Raw genomic sequence first — 8626 nt, 5'->3', positions numbered from 1 at the left:
TGTGTTCCATAATTGGTGTTGTGAGGTTAAATTCTCAGAGTAAATCGTTGGTAACTTTTCAACCATATATGGTAGAGACATTGGGTTTAGACTATTGTTTTCTGACATAATGTTCTATTGATTGGGCATATTTGTAAACCTTGAATGAATTCATCATTTTATGTTTTTGGCTATTTTACCAGCAGATGCTTTCCTATATCGTTGGTATAGTATAAAATAAAAATACCAAATATTGTTCTTTATAAAGTCACTAGCTAGGTTGGAAGAATTATTTTTTTAGTGTGTTGTTTAACTCCTGAAAGTATAGTCTTTGCCACAGTGGGCTATAAAGTCTTTTGGAGGACATATTGACAAAATTCAGACAAGGGGGACCACAGCCCACGGGAAAAAAAGCAATGAAGGCTCTACACTACCGGTCAAAAGTTTTAGAACACCTACTCATTCAAGGGTTTTTCTTCATTTTTACTATTTTCTACATTGAAGAAAAATAGTGAAGACATCAAAACGATGAAATAACACATATGGGATCATGTAGTAACCAAAAGTGTTAAACAAATCCAAATATATTTTAGATTCTTCAAAGTAGCCACCCTTTGCCTTGATGACAGCTTTGCACACTCTGGCATTCTCTCATCCAGCTTCATGAGAAAGTCACCTGGAATGCATTTCAATTAACAGGTGTGCCTTCTTAAAAGTGAATTTGTGGAATTTCTTTAATTTTAATGCGTTTGACCCAATGAATTGTGTTGTGACAAGGTAGGGGGTATACAGAAGATAGCCCTATTTGGTAAAATACCAAGTCCATATTGTGGCAAGAACAGCTCAAATAAGCAAATAGAAACAACAGTCCATCATTACTTTATGACATGAAGGTCAGTCAATACGGAATATTTCAAGTGTAGTTGCAAAAACAATCAAGCTCTATGATGAAACTGGCTCTCATGAGGACCACCACAGCAATGGAAGACCCAGAGTTACCTCTGCTGCAGAGGATAAGTTCATTAGAGTTAACAGCCTCACATATTGCTTCCCAAATAAATGCTTCACAGAGTTCAAGTAACAGACACATCTCAACATCAACTGTTCAGAGGAAACTGTGTGAATCAGGCCTTCATGGTTGAATCGCTGCAAAGAAACCACTATTAAAGGACACCAATAATAAGAAGAGACTTACTTGGGCCAAGAAACATGATACATTTGTCCTTTGGTATGGAGTCCAAATTTGAGATTTTTGGTTCCAACTGCCATGTCTTTGTGAGATGAGGTGTGGGTAAACAGATGATCTCTGCATGTGTATTTCCTACCATAAAGCATGGAGGAGGAGGTGTTATGGTGTGGGGGTGCTTTGCTGTTGACACTGTCTGTGATTTATTTAGAATTTACACTTAACCAGCATGGCTACAACAGCATTCTGCAGCTATACGTCATCCCATCTGGTTTGGGCTTAGTGGGACTATCATTTTTTTTTATGAATTATTATTAAAAAAATAAAAACAATTGTTTGTTACTTTTACACCTTTTTCGTGGTATCCAATTGGTAGTTACAGTCTTGTCTCAGCGCTGCAACTCCCGTATGGACTCAGGAGAGGAGAAGGTCGAGAGCCGTGTCTCCTCCAAAACACAACCCAGCCAAGTGTAACGGCTGTTGGAAGGAGAGGACCAAGATGCAGCGTGGTAAGTGTCCATGTTAGATTTATTCGATAACTGAACACTGAAACACAAAGTAAACAAAAGCACAACCGAAACAGTTCTGTCTGGTGCAGCCACAAAACACAGAACAGAAAATAATCACCCACAACTCAAGGGTGAAAACAGGCTACCTAAGTATGGTTCTCAATCAGGGACAACGATTGACAGCTGCCTCTGATTGAGAACCATACCAGGCCAAACACAGAAATCCCAAATCATAGAAAAAAGAACGTAGACTGCCCACCCAAACTCACACCCTGACCTTACTAAAACTAAGACAAAACAAAGGAACTAAGGTCAGAACATGACACCAAGCCACACTGCTTCTTGACACAATGCCTGCTTAACCCGGAAGCCAGCCGCACCAATGTGTCGGAGGAAACACCATACACCTGGCAACCCTGTCAACGTGCATTGCGCCCGGCTCGCCACAGGTGTCGCTAGAGCGCGATGGGACAAGAACGTCCCTGCAGGCCAAACCCTCCCCTAACCCGTACGACGCTGGGCCAATTGTGTGCTGTCTCATGGATCTCCCGGGCGCAGCCGGCTGCGACAGAGCCTGGACTCCAACCAGGATCTCTAACTGCACAGCTTGTCTTATACCACTGTACTCAGGAGAATGAATTTGTTTTTCAACAGGACAATGACCCATCACACCTCCAGGCTGTGTAAGGGCTATTTTACCAAGAAGGAGAGTGATGTAGTGCTGCATCAGATGACCTGGCCTACACAAACCAAATTGAGATGTTTTGAGATGAGTAGGACCGCAGAGTAAAGGAAAAACAGCCAACAAGTGCTTAGCATATGTGGGAACTCCTTCAAGACTGTTGGAAAAGCATTCCAGGGGAAGTTGGTTGAGAGAATTCCAAAAGTGTGCAAAGTTGTCATCAGGGCAAAGGGTGGCTATTTGAAGAATCTCAAATATATGATATGTTTCACACTTTTTTGGTTACTAGATGATTCCATTTGTGTTATTTCATGGTTTTGATGTCTTCACTATTATTCAACAATGTAGAAAATAGTAAAAATAAAGAAAAACCCTTGAATGAGTAGGTGTTCTAATAGCAATAAGGCTCCTCTGAGGTTTGTGGTATATGGCCAATATACCAGCCCTCCTTGGGCCTTATTGCTTAAATAACCCATATCTCTTTTATAACAGGATATTATCATTGACTATATGAAAGTGCATATATGAATGAGTCTGATTTACCGTTTTCAATGGCAGGTTCACCTTCTGAAGCCAGATGAGGTTCCCAAAGCGTGCTGCGCACCCACCAAGCTCAGTCCCATCTCTGTACTCTTCTACGATGACAACAGCAATGTGATCCTAAAGAAGCATCGCAACATGGTGGTCTGTGGATGCCTGTGACACCAGTGGTAGCCTATCTATCTATTCTACATAATTTTAATCAACTTAATTGCCATTGTTCCAAAAGATACAAACAGGGTAATTTAACTTGCAACCAGCAGTTGATAGCAATAATCTGTCAATATGCTGATAAATAGTATGTATGTATCTAATATATTGATTTTGAATGTTCATTGACATGTTTCTGCCAAAGCGAGACCACAGGACTTGGTATCTGAGTGGTGAAGGCGATGAACGACATGTGTGGATTATAACACCAACCTCTTCACAAAACAGTTGTTATTTCCTCTCTTACATGGCCCCACATGAATATAGAAACTCTGTGCAATCCTAGAGCGACTGATAAGATTCAGGTATTGAAGAAAAGCTATACCAAGGGCAATCTCAATGGTGGGATTTCAACCGACACCTCAACACACTTAGTCAAGCACTTGAGACCACTCGGCCTGACAACACATTTGTCAAATGTCTCGATGGGATCGACACATGGCCCTGCCAATGCTCTGCCTAACTTTCATTGATTTCAATCAAGGGTTTTTCACTTTCACAAACACTGGCCGACTGCCAAAGCGAGAGCACAGGACTTGGTATCAGAGTGGTGAATGCGATCAACTAAAATGTGTGGATTATAACACCAACCTCTTCACAAAACATTTGTCATTTCCTCTCTTACATGGCCCCACATTAATATATAGAATCCCTGCACAATTGAACTGACACCTGAACACATTTAGTCAAGCACTTGAGACCACTCGGCCTGACAACACATTTGTTAAATGTCTCGATGGGATCGACACATGGCCCTGCCATTGCTCTGCCTAACTTTCATTGATTTCAATCAAGGGTTTACATACAGCAACTACAATTCTTTAGGGTCATTTGCCACATGGATATTACAAGATGAGGTGGCCGAGTGGTTAAGACGATGGACTGCTAATCCATTGTGCTCTGCATGCATGGGTTGGAATCACATCCTCATCGTGTAAAAAGGAAATCCTGTACCATATTATGGCACAGGAAAATGTTGACTTTCACAAACACTGGTAAGATGGCCGACTGCCAAAGCGGGAGCACAGGACTTGGTATCAGAGTGGTGAAGGCGATCAACTAAATGTGTGGATTATAACACCAACCTCTTCACAAAACATTTGTAATTTCCTCTCTTACATGGCCACACATTAATATATAGAATCCCTGCACAATCCTAGAGCAACTGATAAGATTCAGGTATTGAAGAATAGCTTTAACAAGGGCAACCTCAATGGCCGACTGCCAAAGCGAGAGCACAGGACTTGGTATCAGAGTGGTGAAGGCGATCAACTAAATGTGTGGATTATAACACCAACCTCTTCACAAAACATTTGTAATTTCCTTCCTCCTGGTGTTTTTATCCACACATGTAGTTCATCGCCTTCACCACTCAGATACCAAGTCCTGTGCACTCGCTTTGGCAGTCGGCCATCTTACCTGTGTTTGTGAAAGTCAAAATCTTCCAGTGCCATAATAACATAACGAATTTTCTTGGTTACACGATGAGGATGGGATTCAAACACATGCATGCAGAGCACAATTGATTAGCAGTCCATTGCCTTAACCACTCGGCCACCTCATCCTGTAATATCCACATGGCAAATGACCCTAAAGAACTGTAGTTGCTGTATGTAAACCCTTGATTGAAATCAATGAAAGTGAGGCAGAGCAATGGCAGGGCCATGTGTCGATCCCATCGAGACATTTGACAAATGTGTTGTCAGGCCGAGTGGTCTCAAGATCTTGATTAAGTTTGTTGAGGTGTCGGGCAGGGTAGCCTAGTGGTAGCCTAGAGTGTTGGGCTAGTAACCGGAAGGTTGTAAGTTCAAACCCCCGAGCTGACAAGGTACAAATATGTCGTTCTGCCCCTGAACAGGCAGTTAACCCACTGTTCCTAGGCCGCCATTGAAAATAAGAATTTGTTCTTAACCGACTTGCCTAGTTAAATAAATAAAAAATCCCACAGTTGAGGTTGCCCTTGGTAAAGCTTTTCTTCAATACCTGAATCTTATCAGTTTTTTTTTAAGTTGTTTTATTTAACCTTTATTTAACCACGTAGGCTAGTTGAGAACAAGTTCTCATTTACAACTGCGACCTGGCCAAGATAAAGCATAGCAGTGTGAACAGACAACAACACAGAGTTACACATGGAGTAAAAAATAAACAAGTCAATTACACAGGAGAAAAAATTTAAAAAAGCGAGTCTATATACATTGTGTGCAAAAGACTTGAGGAGGTAGGTGAATAATTACAATTTTGCAGATTAACACTGGAGTGATAAATGATCAGATGGTCATGTGCAGGTAGAGATACTGCTGTGCAAAAACGCAGAAAAGTAAATAAATAAAAACAGTATGGGGATGAGGTAGGTAAATTGGGTGGGCTATTTACCGATGGACTATGTACAGCTGCAGCAATCGGTTAGCTGCTCAGATAGCAGATGTTTAAAGTTGGTAAGGGAGATAAAAGTCTCCAACTTCAGCGATTTTTGCAATTCGTTCCAGTCACAGGCAGCAGAGAACTGGAAGGAAAGGCGGCCAAATGAGGTGTTGGCTTTAGGGATGATCAGTGAGATACACCTGCTGGAGTGCGTGCTACAGGTGGGTGTTGCCATCGTGACCAGTGAACTGAGATAAGGCGGAGCTTTACCTAGCATGGACTTGTAGATGACCTGGATCCAGTGGGTCTGGCGACGAATATGTAGCGAGGGCCAGCCGACTAGAGCATACAGGACGCAGTGGTGGGTGGTATAAGGTGCTTTAGTAACAAAACGGATGGCACTGTGATAAACTGCATCCAGTTTGCTGAACAGAGTATTGGAAGCTATTTTGTAGATGACATCGCCGAAGTCGAGGATCGGTAGGATAGTCAGTTTTACTAGGGTAAGTTTGGCGGCGTGAGTGAAGGAGGCTTTGTTGCGGAATAGAAAGCCGATTCTAGATTTGATTTTGGATTGGAGATGTTTGATATGAGTCTGGAAGGAGAGTTTACAGTCTAGCCAGACACCTAGAAACGTATAGATGTCCACATATTCTAGGTCGGAACCATCCAGGGTGGTGATGCTAGTCGGGCGTGCGGGTGTGGGCAGCGAACGGTTGAAAAGCATGCATTTGGTTTTACTAGCGTTTAAGAGCAGTTGGAGGCCACGGCAGGAGTGTTGTATGGCATTGAAGCTCATTTGGAGGTTAGATAGCACAGTGTCCAAGGAAGGGCCAGAAGTATACAGAATGGTGTCGTCTGCGTAGAGGTGGATCAGGGAATCGCCCGCAGCGAGAGCAACATCATTGATATATACAGAGAAAAGAGTCGGCCCGAGAATTGAACCCTGTGGCACCCCCATAGAGACTGCCAGAGGACCGGACAACATGCCCTCCGATTTGAGAAACTGAACTCTGTCTGCAGAGTAGTTGGTGAACCAGGCAAGGCAGTCATTAGAAAAACCGAGCCTACTGAGCCTGCCGATAAGAATATGGTGATTGACAGAATCGAAAGCCTTGGCCAGGTCGATGAAGATGGCTGCACAGTACTGTCTTTTATCGATGGCGGTATTGATATCGTTTAGTACCTTGAGCGTGGCTGAGGTGCACCCGTGACCGGCTCGGAAACCAGATTGCACAGCGGAGAAGGTACGGTGGGATTCGAGATGGTCAGTGATCTGTTTGTTGAATTGGCTTTCGAAGACCTTAGATAGGCAGGGCAGGATGGATATAGGTCTGTAACAGTTTGGGTCCAGGGTGTGTCTGCGGCAGCTTTCCAATCCTTGGGGATCTCTGCCGATATGAAAGGGAGGTTGAACAGGCTGGTAATAGGGGTTGCGACAATGGCGGCGGATAGTTTCAGAAATAGAGGGTCCAGATTGTCAAGCCCAGCTGATTTGTACAGCCCAGGTTTTGCATCTCTTTCAGAACATCTGCTATCTGGATTTGGGTAAAGGAGAAGCTGGGGAGGCTTGGGCGAGTAGCTGCGGGGGGGGGGGGGCTGTTGGCCGAGGCTGGAGTAGCCAGGAGGAAGGCATGGCCAGCCGTTGAGAAATGCTTGCTGAAGTTTTCGATTATCATGGAGTAATCGGTGGTGACCTTGTTACCTAGCCTCAGTGCAGTGGGTAGCTGGGAGGAGGTGCTCTTGTTCTCCATGGACTTTACAGTGTCCCACAACTTTTTGGAGTTAAAGCTACAGGATGCAAATTTCTGCCTGAAGAAGCTGGCCTATTCTTCAATACCTGACTGCGTGTATTGGTTCCTGACTTCCCTGAACAGTTGCATATCGCGGGGACTATTCAATGCTATTGCAGTCCGCCACAGGATGTTTTTGTGCTGGTCGAGCGCAGTCAGGTCTGGAGTGAACCAAGGGCTATATCTGTTCTTAGTTCTGCATTTTTTGAACGGAGCATGTTTATCTAAGATGGTGAGGAAGTTACTTTTAAAGAATCATCAGGCATCCTCAACTGACGGGATGAGGTCAATATCCTTCCAGGATACCCGGGCCAGGTCGATTAGAAAGACCTGCTCACAGAAGTGTTTTAGGGAGCATTTGACAGTGATGAGGGGTGGTCGGTTGACTGCGGACCTATACTGGATACAGGCAACGGGGCAGTGATCGCTGAGATCCTGGTTGAAGACAGCAGAGGTGTATTTGGAGGGCCAGTTGGTCAGGATAACGTCTATGAGGGTGCCCTTGTTTACAGATTTAGGGTTATACCTGGTGAGTTCCTTGATGATTTGTGTGAAATTGAGGGCATCTAGCTTAGATTGTAGGACTGCTGGGGTGTTATGAATATCCCAGTTTAGGTCACCTAACAGAACAAACTCTGAAGCTAGATGGGGGCGATCAATTCACAAATGGTGTCCAGGGCACAGCTGGGAGCTGAGGGTGGTCGGTAGCAGGCGGCAACAGTGAGAGACTTATTTCTGGAGAGTAATTTTTAATATTAGTAGTTCATCGCCTTAATCACTCAGCCACCTCATCCTATAATATCCACGTGGCAAATGACCTTAAAAAACTGTAGTTGCTGTATGTAAACCCTTGATTGAAATCAATGAAAGTTAGGCAGAGCAATGGGTCGATCCCATCGAGACATTTAACAAATGTGTTGTCAGGCCGAGTGCTCAAGTGCTTGAATAAGTGTGTTGAGGTGTCGGTTCAAATCCTACCATTGAGGTTGCCCTTGCTAATGCTATTCTTCAATACCTGAATCCTATCAGTCGCTCTAGGATTGTGCAGGGATTCTATATTAATGTGGGGCCATGTAAGAGAGGAAATAAGAGAAGAGGTTGGTGTTATAATTCACACATGTAGTTCATCGCCTTCACCACTCAGATTCCAAGTCCTGTCCTCTCGTGGTGGCAGTCAGCCATCTTACCAGTGTTTGTGAAAGTCAAAATCTTCCAGTGCCATAATAAAGTACAGAATTTTACTGGTTACACGATGACCAATCGGCCAACGTCTCCAGCCCGTCCAACAAAGACTCACATACCGCGCTGGACGACTACCTACTCCAGTTTAGAATTGGATTGGCAGCATGTCCAGTAGCGCGTGTTT

This window comes from Oncorhynchus mykiss, chromosome 3, assembly GCF_013265735.2.
Source record: "Oncorhynchus mykiss isolate Arlee chromosome 3, USDA_OmykA_1.1, whole genome shotgun sequence".
In the NCBI taxonomy this organism is placed as follows: domain Eukaryota; kingdom Metazoa; phylum Chordata; class Actinopteri; order Salmoniformes; family Salmonidae; genus Oncorhynchus; species Oncorhynchus mykiss.
The sequence above is the reverse complement of the archived record's forward strand: the minus strand, read 5'-3'. Positions refer to the sequence as shown.